Here is a 17031-nt window from a genome sequence, read left to right on the forward strand (position 1 = left end):
ATCGTTCCTCGTATCTTGTTTCTTAAATAAGTACTTGTAAAGAAAATGGGCATATGAATTAAATTTCACAATTAGCCCCCAATCACCTTTAATTTATAACTTGATTTTGCCTCTGTCTACTCAATTTCTAGTCCCATTACCACTCCTTTTATAGCAGGGCTTCATTATCTTTTGAGGTGACTGTAAAAATAGTCATCCCTTAATTAGTTTTACTCCTTCTAATGCCTGATGTCACTGGTTCATTCTCTGCATATGCACTGTTTAACAGAACTTTTTTCAGTGACAAAAATGCTCTATATCTGCCCTGAGCACTTGAACTGCAGCTACTGCAACTCAGAAACTGAATTTTTAATATTGTTTAAATTTAATTAATTTACATTTAAGTTTAAATAGCCACAAACAGTTCATCACTACCGTATTGGAGAATGCAGTTGATTCTTTCCCAAATGCCATGACTTTGCTTAAAATACCTTGATTACTTTCCATTACCCACTGTACAAAAGTCCAAACTCGTTATTAACATGGCGTTTATGATATTTATCAATTATTTTCAAAGGTTATGATCATTATTTGCTATAGCCATATCAAAATATAAGAGTGCTCATAATTCCTTAAATCCATCATATATTGTCACACCTTCATTTACTTACTTTTTGCTTACATTTCTCCCCCAGTTATCTTTCTTTCCAAAATCTGTGTTTTTAAAACCACTCAAATGCCACCTTCTCTTTTCAGCTTTCTCTGAAACTCCAAATGCCTCATGACTCCAAGTAGAATTACTTTTTAGTGTTCCTGTGCCATGTTTTTATTTTTATGTTAAATATTGATTTTTAATATTATACTATCATAGACTAACTTGTGTTGGAGTTGTGCAAAGTCTACCTGTGAACATCTGGAGGGCAGAAACTGAGGCTTTTTCAAAGTTTTATTTTCCTCACTGCCTACAACTTAAGTAGGTTCTGACTAAATATTGAATCAGAAATAAATTTGGGCCAAACTTTATTACTCCATTCATTACTATGTAAAATAATTTCAGGCTGAAGCATTAGTTTGCACATTCAATGTTACTAGCTTCTGGATCTTGAACATTTCTATTTAAACATGTTTAAATGCCTTCAAGTTGGCTTCCCTCTTTCTAGACATGAGCTGCTGTAGAGAGAGAGGGAGTGGGGTGGAGGTGCCTTTATGGTCATATCAGATTTGTGAACAAAGTAATAACATTCAGGTTTTTAAAGACTCCACTTTTTTGCCTTCATTTCTAGGTCATAGCAAGGATTTTCCCTAGCTGTTGTGGTATGCATAAGCTGGTGCTTAACCATTTCTTGCTCAGTGCATGTGGGCTATCGTTTCCTTCTTGTTTGATTTAGCAATCAAACATGTCATCAGAATGCAAAATAGTGTTAACAAATGCTTTTGGTAAATTTTATATAATATCGATTGCCTGAAATAGTTCTGTCATGTGATTAATGATATATCTGGAGTTTAAATGTTTTACCTCTAAAGATTCCAAATATTGAAAATAAAAGGTATTTTAGGATGATTACATATATGTCTTTTTTTTTAACTTATTGTTTAAAGTAGTTGTAGACTATGACACGTATAAAGAACCTAGAACTGTTCCAACTTTCACATTATCAGTCAGAGCTCCTAATGCACAGTGATCATCCAAAAAGAGACATTCTGTTTTATCTACATCTTGCCTGGGCTCAGTGGCCCCTCCGATTATTTTCCAACTTTCAGACCTTCATTACAAACATACATCATCATTCTTCATGGTGGTGTACTGAGAGAAACGTGTTAATGTTTTACAATCTTTTAGAACAATTCTCTTGTTAGATGCTTGCGATATTTAAATTCCTGGATAAATATGTTTAAAAAAATGATTAAGAGGGTACAGCTCAGTTCAAAACCATTTCAATAGAGTATTACTTCTATTCTGAGCCATTTTTCCTACTCTGATATTTTAGTGGTAGTCTTTTTTATTAGTTACATCTCTCCTTTCACATTTTATCATAGACAGAGAGGCTAGAAGATGACTTCCCCACACTACATGGAAATCTGCCTAGATAGATCTAAAAATTTACTAAGTACGTTTTCTATCATCCAAGTTACTGCACGTGATAGTGCTGCCAAGCATTCTAGCACTACATGTATAGCAAAGGTCCCCTTTCCTCCAGCATCTGGTGAAATTTATCTTAGTTTCCTGAACACTCTCACCAACAGTCTGTTCAAAGCCCAAATGTGCTGCTTGAAGACTTCGAGCTTCACCAACAGTCCCTGTGATGCACTAACAGTCCCTTTTGCTTCCACCTGCTGCTTGGTCCCAAAGACAATTCTGCTTTAGGGTTTTGCTGGAGTAGCATATCCTGCTCTTCCACCATATTTTCTGAATCGTCTAAACAGCTGCATATATAAACTGTGAGATGTTAATGAATCGATTACTTGAGAATAATTTTTAAAAGAAAGTATAATTTCTTTAAATGTGATTTCTTAGTAATTATGAAAGCTCATATTTGTTTTCTTCATTGCTGATGACTTAGAGAAATAAACGTACACATTTCACTTCTCTCTTCTCTACTTTCATGCTGAAAAATGTGTTTGCATTGAGCTTTCATGTTTGTAAGCATTTTCTGGTGCCCAAACCCTAAATTTTACTTCCTTGACTCTGCTGTCTTCCTATTAGTATTTGGGCCATACAAAAAAGAAAGTGTTAATTTGCCTTTCTAACATTTTCCCGCAGAAATATTTTTATTATTTCTATTTTTTATGAAACAAAGCAAAATAATCAATAAAACATGTAGAAAACACACAAGGAAAATCAATTCTGTTAAATGTTTACAAATTCCTCAGGAAACCATTCAGCTAAAATTATAGTTGATTTCTCTCAAGAGTATTACTTCTTCTCTCATTTTCCTTGGTGAGAGAAGTTAAAACATCTTCCCTATTATCAGGCATATGGTAAGAATAGGAAATAAAACTATTTCACTTGCTATAAACTCATGATCCACAAGAAATTGTTAGAAAAACTTAAACTCAAAAATGTAGTGATTAACTATGTTTCTAACAAGGCAGGAACTCATAAATAATCTATTAAATGAGCATATCAGTTGATTTGACATCAAGTAAATTGAATAAATTCAATTTTTAAATAATCTCATACTGAGTGATATCAGCAAAATGGTGGACTAGGAGACCATGATGCCTATCTCCTCTAACACACACAACAAACAGCAAAAACAATAAAATAAACAACTACACACCAATGAAAATTGCTCTAAGAAAGTTCCAGACTATAAGGAAGAGGAAGCAGAAACCCAGGAGTGCACAAAAACTGAGGCCAGCTGCATATTAAAGTACAGGAAGCATTTTACCTGTATCCCTCAATCTCCCAGCTTGGCAGAGCAGCTCAACACCAAGAGGGACCCCCCCCCCCCGCCATGCAGAGAATTGGCACATTGTGAAACAATGAGGTCCATTGCCTAGGCTGGAGTGCAGTGGCACAATCTCGGCTCACTGCAACTTCTGCCCCCAAGTAGCTGGGATTACAGGTGCGTACCACTACACCTGGCTAATTTTTGTATTTTTTTAGTAGAGACTCGGTTTCACCTTGTTGGTCAGGCTGGTCTCGAACTCCTGACCTCAGGTGATCCACCCACTTCGGCCTCCCAAAGTACTGGGATTACAGGCATGAGTCACCTCGCCCGGCCTTGAGATGGCAGATTTTCTTTATAGAGGGAAAATTTTCAAGCTACTCCTATGTCTACAGTTTCTCAAAATATTCATCTTGAAATAATTAATATGTCAAAGGGGTATATTTTGGAATGTCATATTATGGTCTCCTAAAGTTGTATTTTGAATACACCTATTATGTACCCACAAAAATTAAAAATTGTTTTAAGTTGTATTTTCGGGTGGAGTGCCTTGAGCCCCAACATTAAACATTATATATTACTGATTAAAAAAAAAAAAACCGGAAAGACCTCAGCAATCCATATCACTACCATAGAAACCTTGCCACTGAGGATTCTCACAGTCTTCACTGAGGTTGAACCCAGCTGAAAGAGCTTCCCAGAGTCTATACTGCATTGCTTTCCAAGAATGAGCCACTGCTGCATCTCCTACTGCCACACTGAACACTGAATCAGGGGGCCTGAGACACTAGCTGATATGCTTTGCCCTTTGGGATCAAGATGCCATGATTCCTTGCTCTCTACAGAGTCAAAGCTGCTACCATTCTGTTCTCTGTCCCCTGGCTTCTAAGTCACTACTTTGACTTGCTGACATAGGGACTGTGCTTCTGCTATTCTGTGCCTCACTCTGTAGGGGCTGTGTCTTGCTTGTGACAAGTCATTACTGAGGTTGTCCTGCCAACCTGAGTTCTAATTTGTGGCTTTGGCTCACCATCACTAGGGCTGCACTGTCACTGCTCTCTGCCCCAACTCCTGGGGCCTGACCTGTGGTGGCAACCTGCTATCTCCTTAGCTGTGCTGCCACTGCATACTGCCTCCGAGGCCCAGGATGTGTCCTGTTATCACTGGGTTGGTGCTGCTACTGAATCCCGACCTCCGGAGCCAAGTCACCCTGGAGCTCAAGACCCCAAACCCCAGCTTCATGAACAACCTGCATATAACTCTGCCTCAGACACCAGTACCACTACTGCAGCAAGTGCACCTGCACCCCAGGCCCCAGGTGACACAATAGTTCCTCATGCCCAGCTCTGTTGCCAGTCTGAGCATCTACACCTTCAATACAGGTGCCACTACCACCATGAATGCCCCTGAACCTAGGACCTTGGTTATGATGTCTGCACCCTACATACACAGGCACTGATGTTGCCATGGTATGTCTATGCCCTGGATTCCAACAACAACACAGCTGCATGCATATCAGCATGCCAGATACAATACCAAGAGACTCCTTCAGCTAGAATTATTTCCCATAAGGGAGAGGAAAACAAAAAAAATTCCAGCAGACTTTGACCACAAACATCTACAACTTTGGTTGCCAAGGACCCTCACAGCTTTTCCTGACATTGACACTGATGAAATTGCAGAGACTACACTGCTGTGCCCAACACAGAAATGGAAGTGGTGCACCTCATTTAGTCGGCACCCTGTGGCCATCCAAATATGACCATCTTTTTCCACTGAAGCCAGCCCAAAAGAGCTTGAAGAGGTGACTGCTTCATCAGTTGTGAAGGTATCAATGCAAAGCCACCAGAAGCATGGAAAAGCATAAAAACATGACATTATCAAAGGAACACAATAATTTTTCAGTAACTGAACCCAAAGAAATTGAGATATGTTACCTAAAAAATAATTCAAAACAACTATTTTAACCAGCCTCAGCAAGATAAAAGAGAACACAGACAACTCAACAACCTCAGGAAAAAAAAAAAAAAAGAAACTAGAGCAGATACACAAAAGATACAGAAAAAGGAATCAAAACATATCACTACAAAACATAATCAAATCACAAAAGAAGACAAAGAAGACAGCAAGAGATAAAGAAAGGTACACAAGAACTATACAAAATTAGAAAACAATTAACAACATTGCAAAAATAAGTTCTTACCTATGACTATTTACTTAAAATATACATGGAATAAATCATTTAATCTAAAGACAAGAGTGGCTGAATGGATATTAAAAAATAAGACTCAACTAAATGCTGCCTACGAGACTAATTTTAGCTTTAGGAATACTGACAGGTTAACAATGAAGAAATGGAAAGATATTCCACGTAAATGGAAACCCAAACAGAGCAGAGATAGCTATGCTTAGGACAGCCCAAATGTACTGTAAGTCGAAAACTGTCACAGGAAACAAAAAGCTCATTATATAATTATAATGAGGTCAATCCATCAGGAGATAAAACAATTATAAATCAATATGAACCTACCATTGGACTAAATATACAAAGCAAATGATAATAGAAATGAAGAGAGAAATTGCATGTGATACAATTATAATAGGAGATTTCAATCCACCACTTTGAACAATGAATAGATTACTCAAACAGAAAGCCAAATTCACTTTAGAACAGATATGTAAATATCCAACACTAGCTAAACATACATCTCAAGAGAATATGGAACATTCCCCAGGATAAATAAATTAAGCCACAAAACAATTCTCAGCAAATTTAAGAAGATTGAAATCATATCAAATATCTTTTATAATCACAGTGGTATGCCACTAGAAATCAAGAATAGGAAGAAAATTGAAAAATGTACAAATATGTGGAAATTAAATGACAAACTCTTGAACTAATGTGTCAAGGAAGACTTTATGTTGAGACAAAAATGGAAACACAACCTGCAAAAACTGTTGAGAAACTGCATAAGCAGTCCAACAGGGAAGTCTGTGATGATAAAGGCCTACAGTAAGAAGAAAAAAAGTCTTAAATAAACAATCAAACTTTACACCTCAAACAACCGGAAGAAGAACAAACTAAGCCCAAAGTTAACAGAAAGAAGTAAATAATAAAGATTAGAGCAGAAGTAAATGAAATTAAAACTAAAAAGGATAGAAAATATGAATGAAACTTGATTGACCAGATTTTAATAAGTGACAAAACTTTGACCAAGAATAGAAGTCATATGACTCAATAAATAAATAAATAGATTGATAGATAATTTTTTTTTGAGTCTCACTGTGTTACCCACGCTGGCGTGCAGCAGTGCTATCTCAGCTCACTGCAACCTCTGCCTCCCAGGCTCAAGTGATTCCCCTGCCTCAGCCTCCCAAGTAGTTGGGACTGCAGGCACACGCCACTGTGCTGGGCTAGTTTTTTCTACGTTTTTAGTAAAGACAGGGTATTACCATGTTGGCCAGGGTGGTCTAGAACTCCTGACCTCAATTGATCTGTCCACTTCAGCCTCCCAAAGTGCTGGGACTACAGGTATGAGCCACCATGCCCTGACATAAATTTATAAATAAAAGGAGACATTACAAATGGTAACACAGAAATACAAAAGATTAGAAGAGATTACTAAGAGAATTTGTGTGCCAACAAATTGTTTAACCAAAAAATGAATAAACTTATAGAAACATGTAACTTACCAAGATTGAATTATGATAAAATGGAAAATCTGAACAGCCCTATAACAAGGAGTCTGAATCAGTAATCATAAACTTCCCCAAAAAGAAAAACCCAGGACAAAATGGTTTCACTGGCAAATTCTATCAAACAGTTAAAAATTTAATACCATCTAACATTTTGAAAGTGGAAGAGAAAGGGTCATATCCAAACTCATTTCATGAGGCCAACATTATTCTGATGCAAAAGCCAAATAAAAACACTACAAGAAAAAGAAAATTAAAAGCTAATACGTCAGATGGACATGGACGCAAAATCCTCAAGAAAATATTGACAAAGATCAAGTGGAATTTATCCCTGGAATAAAAAGATGATTCAACATATGCAAATTAGTAAATGTTTTGCATGTCGTTAACTGAATAAAGGATAAAATCACCTAACCATCTCAATAGATGCAGAAAAAACATTAAAACATTTTGCATAATTCAATATTATATCATGAGTAAAAACTCTCAGCAAATTAGGGATAGAAGGAATGTATCCCAAGTCAATAAAGGTTATATATGACAAGCCTACAGCTGACACCATATTCAACTGTAAAAGCTGGAAGCTTTTCCTGTAAGATCAGAAACAAGACAAAGATCCCGACTCTTGCCATTTCTATTTAACGTACTACTGAAAGTCCAGCCAAAGCAATTAGTCAAGAGAAGACATAAAAGGCAGCCAAACTGGAAAGGGAAAAGTAAAATTGTCTCTATTTGCAGTTGACGATATCTTATATACAGAAAACCCAAAAGATTCTACAAAACTGTTAGAACTACTGAATAAATTCAGTAAAGGGTACTGAAATCAGTTGCATTTATTATTCACTAACAACAATCCATACGAAAATGAAATTAAGAAAGAAACCCCATTTACAATATAATTGAAAAGAATGAAATAGGTTTAAGTTTAACTAGGGAGTTAAAAGATCTGTACACTGAAAACTAAAACCTTGTTGAAAAAATTGAAGTAGATATAAAAAATGGACAGATATTCCATGTTCATGAGTTGAAAGAATTAACATTGTAAAAGTGTTCATAGTGCTCAAACTGCTTTCCAGATTCAATGTTATCACTATGAAAATACCAATGACATTTTTCACAGAAACAGAGAAAAAAATTCTAAAATTTACATGAAGCCACAAAAGAATTCAAATAGCTAAAGAAATCTTAAGACAGAAGAACAAAGCTAGATGCATCACACTTCTTAGTTTTAAACTGCAGCTGATGGCTGAATAACACAACGATTAGGGGTGTTGACCCCCTTGCATAGTTGAAAATCCATATACAACTTTTGACTCCTCAAAAATTTAACTACTAATGGCCCACTGTTGACCAGAAGCCTTACTCATAATACAAACAGTTGCTTATGCGTTTTGTATGTTATAACCATTTACATACAGTAAATAAACAAGAGAAAACACAATTATATTTAAAAAGTCATAAGAAAGAGGAAATATATTTTCTATTCATTAAATGAAAGTGGATCATCAGAAAGGCCCTCATCTTTGTTATCTTTATGTTGAGTAGGCTGAGGAGGAGGAAAGGTGGTTCTTGCTGTCTCAAGGGTGGCGAGAGGCAGAAGAGGTGGAGGAGGTTGAAGGGGAGGCAGGAGAGGCAGTCCATGCATGACGTAACTTGTTTTGAAAAAAAAACTATGTATAAGTGGATTTGTGCAATTCAAACCTGTTGTTCAAGAGTCAGTAGCATGTTACAGAGTTATAGTGATCAAAACAGTATGATACTGGCATAACAACAGACATAGCCAATGGAACAGAACAGAAAGCCCAGAAATAAACTCATCTATATCTAGTCAACCAGTTTTCAACAAGGATGCCAAAAATATACAATGGGAAAAAGACGGTCTCTTCAATAAATGATATTGGGAAAATTGGCTATTCACATACAAAAGAACTAAATTAGAATCTTATCTTACGCCATACACAAAAACCAACTCAAAATGGACTAAAGGCTTAAATGTAAGACCTGAAACTGTAACTCCAAGACAAAAACATAGCAATTAAGCTTCTTGATATTGGCCTTGGAAATAATTTTTTGAATATGATGCAAAAGCACAGGCAACAAAAGTGAAAATAAACAAGCGGGACTATAGCCACAAAGCTTCTGTGCAGCCAAGAATACAGTCAACAAGATAAACGGGCAACCTATGGATTGGGGAAAAGATTTGGAAACTGTGTATCTGATAAGGGGTTGTAGCCAAAATAAATGAGGAACCCATACCACTTAATAGCAAAAAATAAACAATAACTTGATTTAAAAACGGGAAAAGGTCTGAATAGACATTTTCCAAAGAAGACACACAAAATGGCCCACAACAGGTTTCCAGAGTGTAGTGCTGTCATGTTATAGTCAGGTAGTGCCTGACAAAACTACCAACAGGTATATGAAAAGGTGCTCGACATCACTAGTCACATGCAAGAAATACAAATCCAAATACAATGAGACATTTTCTTACACCTGTTAGTATGGTCTTTGTTAAAAAGACAAGAAATTATGTACTGGTGAGGGGTTGATATAAGAGAACTCTTGCATGCCATTGATTGGAATGTTAACTGCGATAGCCAATATGAAAAATGGCATTTTCGGGTTCCTCAAAAATTGGAACTAGAACTACCATATGATCCAGCAGTCTCACATACGTATATGTTCAAAGAAATGAAATCCATATGTTAAAGATATGTGTGCATTCCTATGTTCATTGCTGGATCATTCACAGTAGCCAAGGTATGGAAACAACCAAAATGTCTATTGACAGATGAATGGATAAAGAATATGTCATATATATGTATATATATGTACATATATATACAATGGAATACTACTTAGCCTTTAAAAAGAAGAAAATCCTGGCATTTGCTACAAGGTAGATAAACTCCGAGAAGGTTATGCTAAGGGAAATAAGCCAGACATGGAGAGACAAATAATGTCTGATATCACTTAAGTGGGATCTAAAAATAGTTGAACTTAGAGAAACAGAATAGAATAGTGTTTGCCAGGGGGATAGGGGTGGTAGAAATTGGGAGGTGTTGGTCGAAGTGGAAAAGCTTTCAGTTGCAAGATGAATAAGTTCCAGAGATCTAATTTACATCATGGTAACTACAGTTTAATAATAATACGTATACTTGAAATTTAGTAAAATAATAGATATTAATAATAAATAAATAAATTTATACTACATATCAAAGGAGGAGAAAATAGCCCTGAAAACCATGAATAGATAATGCATAGATTTTTATCTTCTAATAAATTTCAGTGAGAAAGGGAAGAAAGGATACTCATGGATTTCAATGCCAATAACATTTTGAATCTATTTTATTTTGTGTTTCTGGAATTATGTGTGAAAGGGATTTCATTTTCTCTAAGGCCTCATAGCACAGTCAAGAATTTTCCGATTACTTTCATTTCACCTGGATCGCTTACACTCAGGAAGGATTTAATGTTTCAATAATAATAATAATTGGAAACAAAAAATGTCACCTATACTTTAATCTTCTTGTTTGGTTCTATGTCGACTTTATATACTGTTCTCTACGCCTCTCCTGATGATCTATTACTGCATAACAAACTGCACTCAAAATTTGAGGACTCAAAATAGTTTTTGTTTATGATCTTTTGTGCCAGAATTTGGGAAGGACTCAGCTGGGCAGTTCATTTCTGCTTCTCATGGAATAAGCTGGTGTAGCTCTACAGGTCTGGAGAATTCACTTCCAAGGTGGCTCACTTCCACGGCTGGCAGGTTGGTGCAGGCAGCTGACCCTGCTGGGGCTGTTGTCCTGGGCCTTGGTTCCTTTCCATGTTGGCTTCTTCTATGGCAGTCAGGTGTCTAGAGCAAGTGTTCCAAGCAGACAGCGCATAAACCGTGCGTCCTTTTTGACCTAGGGTCTATAATACCAGAAGGGTCAGAATATCACTTGCACTGCATTCTGTTGTTCAAGCAAGACTTGCTAAACTCAGCCAAAACTCAAGGAGAGGGAAACTAAACCCTACTTCTCAATGAGAGATGCAGCAAAGACTTTGCAGACATCTTTAATCTATCACAATGGCAGAACATAAAAGAAAAAAATTTAGATGGGGACTTGAAGAAAATTGTCTAGCTGAGTCGAAGATAAACATTCCTTGAACATATCTTCAATGCCCACCTCTTTTCAACACTACTGCTTCTTCCCGCATATGTCCTAATTGTAACTACATGTTTTCACTATTTTAGTTTTCCCGTCTCTATTCTTTTTCCCACCAATAAGCTCCAAATATTCACCTTTACAAAATACTGCTTGCCTCAGGTCTATTAGGATCTCCAAGGTTTATAGGATAGAAACCAATTTTACTAGCTAAGTCTGGGATATAAAAATTATCATATTATGAATGTATTGAAAGTCCTCTAAATCTGATTAAAAACTAGACTTTCTTTCCCTGCTTATTTCCCACTATTTTCCTCTTATTTAAGCAAATTAGCTCTTCATTTTAACTTTTTTGTTTTGAGACGGAGTTTCGCTCTTGTTACCCAGGCTGGAGTGCAATGGCGCGATCTCAGCTCACCGCAACCTCCGCCTCCTGGGTTCAGGCAATTCTCCTGCCTCAGCCTCCTGAGTAGCTGGGACTACAGGCACGCGCCACCATGCCCAGCTAATTTCTTGTGTCTTTAGTAGAGACGGGGTTTCAGCAGGTTGACCAGGATGGTCTCGATCTTTCGACCTCGTGATCCACCCGCCTCGGCCTCCCAACATTTTAACTTTTTATGCATGTTCTTCTCAGTCTGGTTTTGGCATCTTTTCTCATTCCACAAACTAAAATGTCCATACTTTTTCCAGATTAAAGCCCGCATTGTCCATGACAACTTAAACACTGGAACGTATTTTTCTCGCTTCTAAAGTTTCGATATACCAACCTCTCAACAACTGCACTCAACCTCGTACTGTTATAAATAAACATTATTCACCAGAGCATAACATCTATTTTACTAAATTGTAAGTTCCTCGATCACATGAGCCACTTATACTTATTTTTGGATTCTACATTTAGAATAGTTACTGGTACACAGCAGGGACTTAATAAATATTTGTTGAATTGAATACATGCTTTCTTTTTGTTACTTTTTCTATATCTATAAAAATATGCCTAACATATTTTAATGTATAAATGATATTCATAAAAGCATTTATAGTGTTTCTAATTCCTAAATTAAAAATTCTAAATTATAATTGTTAAAATCAGTCTATTTTTTTGTTGGAAATAAATATTATTAATACAATAACAAAACTAAGGCATAGATGCTATCTGAACAGAATAATCCACTATGGTAAAATTTTTAATGACTATACAGACATGTTTACAAAGTTTCTCTCTTAGTTTAAATGCATGAAAGGCAATATGGATTCATAGTTTCCATATTCCATTTGTTAATTTATTAAATTAACAAATTGACTTTCACAACCCACCTCTACACAGGAGTGCAGTGGTCTTATTAATTTGGTAGCGTTATAGAAATATTTCCATATTTCAATGATTAAGTTGGAAAAACTACAAAGTGTTAAAAAGAAAAGGAGGCAACTTTAAGATAAACCAAAAAGTTAGGTAGGAGTCTGTTCAGTGTAATGTGTTTTAAAAATAATATTTTTAAATCTGTTTTTTTAAATTTAGTGATTGTTCTTTCTCAGTTGCTTTTTCAGTTGCAATATAAAATTATTTAATTTTATAAAGGTTTTACCAGATAATCCTATATCAATATATCTTATATAAGCTATGAAAGTACTTCATAAATACTGTTGTAAAATTATGTTTATATCCAAATATCTTAGAATATATTTTTTTCCTCCCAGGAATTAGCAATGTGCCTTGTTAGCAAAACCTCAAAGTAGAAGCATGATTTTGCATTTGGCACATCATAAATAACTGTGCGGGCTGTCAGGTTTCCCACTGATTGAGTTTATGGTAACTTAGTAGTCTGTTTTAGGTAAGTAAACCACAACTCTGAGTCATCATTCCTCTAAGAAACAGAAACTGTAATGAGGAAATAAATGATGTGCCACAATTTTTATAAAATGATGTAATCCATTTTTTAATGTATCAGGATTGTAGCTTTGTTTCCTGTGCTGTGAGTACACAAATCGCAATTGAGATGAGATTTCATTTTTGCTAAGATAGGTAGTTTGAAATTGTAGTCAAGGTGAAATGTGAAGAGTCAAAAATCAGTAACAGGTGTCAAGTCATAGTCATGGCAGTTACTTCTATAAACATCAGCCTCATTTGAAAGAATGTTCTATATATGTTTAATTCTAGGTTCATATACATATGTGAAAAAGATAATGAAACTACTAACTCTCTTTGATAAGCTCCATAAATCCTAAAGTGAAGTGTTCATTCATTAAAGATACCTCCCTGACTATTGTGGTTTCATTAACTAATGTTATCAGATGCTACTTTGCAGTCATGTTTCTGTAGTTGAAATTGTTTTATTTCTAGTATTTTTATCAAAACTATACAAATAGATGATAGTGCTGTAGAAAACTATTCACACAAAGTATATTTCTCTAATAATGCTTTTGCTTATATTATGCATGTTCTTTTCTGAAGAATACTTAAACATTTTTGTACATTTTGTACAAAGATGAATATTTTTATAAATGCAATTATTTAAATTTCATTTCAAAAATGTGCAACTATTTATTTCAATTTCTCGCAGTTTGGTTGCTTTTACAGAAACCTCATTATATAGAAAAACACACACGCATACATATTTATATACATATATATATATATATATATATATATATATCTGCCTGAGAAATGTAGTTTTGTTTTTTTGAAATGTAATTTAAATAGTTGCATTTCTAAATAACATTCATCTTTGTACAAAATGTACAAAAATGTTTAACTCTTCTAAAAAGTATACATAATATAAGCAAAAGCATTATTAGAGAAATATACTTTGTGTGAATAATTTTTGACAGCTTTGCCATCTTTTTGTATAGTTTTGATAAAAATACTAGAAATAAAACAATTTCAAGCACAGTCACATGAATGCAAAGTAGCATCTGATAACATTAGTTAATGAAACCACATAGTCAAGGAGGTATCTTTAATGAATGAACATTTCATTTCAGTGTGTATGGAGCTTATCAAAGAGAATTTGTTTTTTCACATGTATCTATATAAACATAGAATTAAACATATATAAAACATTCTCTGATATGATGGTGATGTTTACAAAAGTAACCACCACAATTATGTCTTGATACCTATTTCTGATTTTCACTCTTTAATTTCACCTTGACTACAATTTTCACCTAGACTAAAAAATATATATATATACACACACATATATATATAGATGTATTGTGTGTGTGTGTGTGTGTGTGTGTGTGTAGAGAGAGAGAGTGTGTCTTGCTCTGTTGCCCAGGCTTAAGTACAATAGTGCAATCATGGCTCACTGCTTAAAAGATTAACAACTCCTTATATAAGATGCATAATCAATGGCAGAGAAAGGTTCTGAAGGTGAGGGCAGGAATAGGATTCAAATTGTTTTGGACAGTATGTGTGATAATTTAAACCTAAGATATAACATCCTATTTCTGGAGAGAGAACATTATTATTCATTAAAAGTTATAAATTTGAAAATGAGAATTCTTCAGTCATGGCGAGGAAGGACTTATATATGAATGTCTTCTAAACTCTGACCCCAATTTGTCATGTCTGATAATACAAAAATAATTCCAACAATGGAGAGTATTGGTCGGACTGCAAGGCACCCAACATGGAGACCTAGCACGTCCCACAGCTGTATTCTTGCACCAGCAGGCGCCAGTTCATCAGGGCAATCGTAAAAAGTTTCCACCTAAAACATTGATTATTACATGCCAGGACACAAGTGTGTCATTTTTCCATCCATTTTATTTTTGTCCTCAGTGAATTGAAAGTAGAGCTAAGGACAGGGTCAATGACGTGAAAAAGGAAGTCAGAGACAGAAAATGTGAGCCACTGGAAGGTTACAGGAATTTACTTTTTAAATGAATTTCTGTGTGCCCCAACATTGACCCAGAGGTGATTCATGGAGGATTTGAGTCATAGGTATTTTAAACACGGTAGGAAGATTATTTGACTGGTAGTTGAGAGAGTTGGGCTAAATAAACTTAAAAATGAAAAAGAGCAGGCCCTTTCAACTTACGTGTAAAGAAACAACATGCGCGATTACTGTGCAGGACTAATGCAATACGTTGTCATGGTTCTCCTCTTACATGAGGACCACAGTGGAGAGCTGGGCATGCTCCTGATCTCGTCTAATACCTGTGATACAGATTCCACATTTAACACTAACCAAAATGCAATAAAGAATTATGTAAAAGCAAAGTTCACCAGAAAACCAAACACCGCATGTTTCTCACTCACAAGTGGGTGTTGAACAAGGAGAATATATGGACACAGGGAGGGGATCGTCACACATCAGGGCCAGCCGGGGGCTAGGGGATAGGGGAGGGAGAGTAGGGGGTTGGGGATTTCGGGAGGAATAGCATTAGGAGAAATATCTAATGTAGATGACGGGGTGATGTGTGCAGCAAACCACCATGGCACATGTATACCTACGTAACAAACCTGCACGTTCTGTACATGTACCCTAGAACTTCAAGTATAAAAATAAATAAATAATAAAGTTTACGCACTTGGTTGTTCCCTTTACTGATATCCCAAATCCCAGACTTCTGCCTGGGCACGTAGTATAGGCACTCAATAAATGTTGAATGATGGAAAGAAAGAATATCCTTGTAAACAATCACGACAAGTAAGTTGGATAAAATAGATGCATTTGTTTTTTTTTTTGAGATGGAGTCTCACTGTGTTGCCCAGCTGGAGTGCAGTGTCGAGATCTCGGCTCACTGCAACCTTCGCCTCCGGGATTCAACCAATTCCCTTGCCTCAGCCTCCTGAGTAGCTGGGACTGCAGTCGTACGCCGCCATAACCGGGTAATTTTTTTGTATTTTTTAGTAGAGACAGGGTTTCACCGTGTTGCCCAGGCTGGTTGCGAACTCCTGAGCTCGGGCAATCTGCCTGCCTCGGCCTCCCAAAGTACTGGGATTGCAGGCGTGAGCCACCACGCCCATCCCAGATGCAACATTTTTAAATCCACTTTAAACTAGACAACTGGGGGACTTGGGCGGTCTTTGTAGTTGTCAGGTGAAACTGAATTAGAAATCCTATAAACTGGTTCTGACATCCACTACAGGGCAGAGCCCCATTCTGTGACACTTGGGGTTTTAAATTGACTTCATGGTTCGGAGAATTGAAAGAGTATATCAATTTAAAATGCTCAATTCATGTGTTATTTTTGTATTTTAACTTTTACTTTAGGTTCAGGGGTACATGTGCAGTTTTGCTGTATAGGAAAACTGTCTTATGGGGGTTCGGTGTACAGATTATTTTGTCATTCAGATGGTAAGCACAGTCCCCAATAGGATTTTTTTTTTTCTGATTCTCTCCCTCCTCCCATCTTCCACCCTTAAGTGGACTGTAATTTATTTTGAAAAAGATTTTAAAAAGGATGAGCTGCACTGGAGGTCTAGAATAATTACACTTTTGAAAGCAAAGGAGATGCCTCTTTTTGCCACCTATATACAGGGGAGTTAGAAAGAAATACCTTGAGATTTGCTAGTGAAAATGTTTAAAGCCCTAGGCTGTGAATTGATGGGGTGTGCTATACAGACGAAAAGACATGTGTGGATAAATTATGAGGCTTTCCCAGCCCAAGTACCACTGATTAAGAGTTTATGATCTGCCCACCAAGTGACCAGATACAGTCTCTATGACCCTCACCACACACTTGGTTATTGGCATTTTGACACCTTTTTTGCACAGCTGGGGTCATTCCTGACACTGTCAGTGCAATATCCCTGTTTCAGATCACAAACATTACTCATTAACCTTAGGGCAGAAATCTAA

The 17031-nt window shown here is 36.2% G+C and overlaps 1 long non-coding RNA gene across 1 annotated transcript; it reads right to left on the minus strand.

Moving 5' to 3' along the window:
- Positions 1–10423: 10423 nt before the first annotated feature.
- Positions 10424–15658, minus strand: LOC118152048 (uncharacterized). The gene is made up of 3 exons (XR_004740398.3): positions 15486–15658; positions 15265–15383; positions 10424–10985 (listed from the first exon to the last, which is right to left on the minus strand). It is a non-coding gene; the product is annotated as an uncharacterized LOC118152048 (long non-coding RNA).
- Positions 15659–17031: the final 1373 nt, after the last annotated feature.

The sequence above is a fragment of the Callithrix jacchus genome, chromosome 3 (assembly GCF_049354715.1).
Source record: "Callithrix jacchus isolate 240 chromosome 3, calJac240_pri, whole genome shotgun sequence".
Taxonomy (NCBI): domain Eukaryota; kingdom Metazoa; phylum Chordata; class Mammalia; order Primates; family Cebidae; genus Callithrix; species Callithrix jacchus.